The following is a 2,647-nucleotide window of genomic DNA, read 5'->3' as shown; positions in this document are numbered from 1 at the left end:
TGAAGCATGTACAGTAACAAGACCAATGTTCACCAATTATGGATTAAAGTTAAGTATTCCAGAAGCTACGTACTTTTCTTTATAGCATTCATTACGTATCCTGTTTCAGACCTCACGCCAGCCTGCGTGAGTTTATAGCGTGCATTTCGGCTTCGTCAAACAACACGGTGTTGGCACTTCTGCCGACACTTCATATTATTATTGTTACGACAAGCAATCAAACATTTTCGTTCAAGGGCGTTGCTGCAGCTAATATGAAATGTAGTGCAACCCCTATGCGGGCATATAAGCACTAACATGTAAGCAGGGGATTAGTCTGACAGTCATGTCTTACGTACATGCTTGCGGTAAATGTGAATAAGAGAACTATGGCAACGTTGTTACTAGATGCGTCCTAGCAGTACCAACGTGCTGTTATTCTTCTCTTGGCTTCTGAAGAACGAACACCGGTAGACATCCATCGGAAAATGAAGAATGTGTATGGGCAGCATGTCTGCCGAAAATGGCCATTGTGGAATGGCACGCCAAGTTGGTGCTGGGTGCTGCTGCTGCTTCCTGAGTCCCCCTATCGGAAATGTCGTAGGCGCAGAAGTAATGCCAACTCACGTGAGAGATACACAAGCAGCCCCCCTACAGTCCTGATCTCTCCCCATGTGATTATCTCGCCTTCGCTCCCTTAAAAAAGGCCTTGAAGTATTGAGATTCCTGTCGGACAACGATATGCAGCAGGGAGTTACGGACGAGTTCACGCAGCACAACAGGGTATTCTGCTACTCTGGTATCTTCAACCTAATGCGTCGATAGAATGATTGCTTCAGTGCCCACGGCGATTCTGCTCGATTTGCATACCGATTTCGCACTTACGGCCTTCAAACGAAAACTTTTTGATTGTCTCTTATATTATTATTATTGTTATTGGTTCAAATGGTTCAAATGGCTCTGAGCACTATGGGACTCAACTTCTGAGGTCATTAGTCCCCTAGAACTTAGAACTAGTCAAACCTAACTAACCTAAGGACATCACAAACATCCATGCCCGAGGCAGGATTCGAACCTGCGACCGTAGCGGTCTTGCGGTTCCAGACTGCAGCGCCTTTAACCGCACGGCCACTTCAGCCGACTATTATTGTTATTATTAATATCAATATTAGCTGATTAGCTGGCATTACCTGGTTACTTTATTATCCCTGTCTTAGACAGGCAAAAGAATGAAATTAGTCTGTAGTTTGAAAACAAAGCAGTAGTTTACCATTACTTCTGTGTGTCACCTCCTTCCCAACAACCCTGCTACCCGATACGTATTTACGGATTATTCACATCCATCGTATATTTCTCTAGATAAGCTCCAATTTTTCTGCAAGCTGCGTTATGACTAGCAGAATCTACCGTCTTATTACTTTATGCAGGCTGAAGTGCTGCTCAAAGACCTCTTAGCCAACACTCCCGGTCCTAACCGTGCAGTAGTACTGTGCTGTGTAAATGAGCCTAAGGGCTCTGCTTTCCATGCAGCAAGACATGCAGATGGGGCTGCGTGGAGTTCTTTTCTCTGCTCTTTGGAATTACCTCTTATTTACTTACAGCAATTATAATTATTTTTAAAGAATTTTGCATGGCTTCAGAAGTAGGAAATCATAAATTATTGGTACATTTTAAGAAGAGAACAAAAACAAGAGAGGAAGGAGATGTCCCTTCACCATCTCGAGAAGGGGACTTGGTGATTAACTTCAAGTGCAGCATCCCAGTGTGGTAGTACTTACGTTAGTATTAACTGCATGACATCACACCTCTGGAAAGCTTGACTTTTTCAGATCATGGGAATCTAACGCAATATATTAGTATACCGATTCTGATTGTTAGCATGATGTGCAGTTAATGTTAATTAGGTTTCTTTCCATAGATGTTACACCATACGTTTACTGTAGCGGAACTAATATTTATTTGTTGTATGAGTAAAATAAAGGCACTGCCATGGCTAATGCAGGAATCCATGCAAGTGAAACAGACCAGCGCCGACCATACACTGTTACGTGAGGGACTGCCCGCTGATATTACAAGAACTGCCTCTAGGATGGCGGACAGTGACCACGTCGTGGGCCAGGGAGGGACCAGTGTCGTTATAACAACGACGCAGCAGAAATGCAGAATCACTGTAGCGTAGCGACCTGATTACGTCCGAGCAGTAGGCTCTATTGGGACTACGTGACGAGATTCGATGCAGCGGCAAAACAAGTTCATTCCATGTCCGTATAAATACCCCTTATTTGTAGGTAAATGCAACGGCCTTGCCGCAGTGGATACACCGGTTCCCGTCAGATCACCGAAGTTAAGCGCTGTTGGGCGTGGCCGGCATTTGGATGGGTGACCATCTGGGCTGCCATGGGCTGTTGCAATTTTTTTGGGTGGCATGCAGCCTCGTGATACCAATTGTGGAGCTGCTCGACCGAATAGTAGCGGCTCCAGTCAAAGAAAACCATCATAACGACCGAGAGAGTAGTGTGCTGACCACTCGCCCCTCCTATCCGCATCCTCAGCTGAGTATGATACGGCGGTCGGATGGTCTCGATGGGCCACTTGTGGCCCGAAGACGGAGTGTATATTTGTACGTGGAGGTATGCAGTTTAATAGCCGTAAGTTTCTAGGAGGGGCC

General features: G+C 45.3%; 1 pseudogene; it reads left to right on the top strand.

The window, feature by feature from the left end:
* Nucleotides 1-2,272: 2,272 nt before the first annotated feature.
* Nucleotides 2,273-2,390, top strand: LOC126197380 (5S ribosomal RNA; annotated as a pseudogene).
* The last annotated feature ends 257 nt before the right edge of the window (nt 2,391-2,647 follow it).

The sequence above is a fragment of the Schistocerca nitens genome, chromosome 7, assembly GCF_023898315.1.
Source record: "Schistocerca nitens isolate TAMUIC-IGC-003100 chromosome 7, iqSchNite1.1, whole genome shotgun sequence".
NCBI lineage: Eukaryota > Metazoa > Arthropoda > Insecta > Orthoptera > Acrididae > Schistocerca > Schistocerca nitens.
This window is presented reverse-complemented; position numbering and strand designations above follow the sequence as displayed.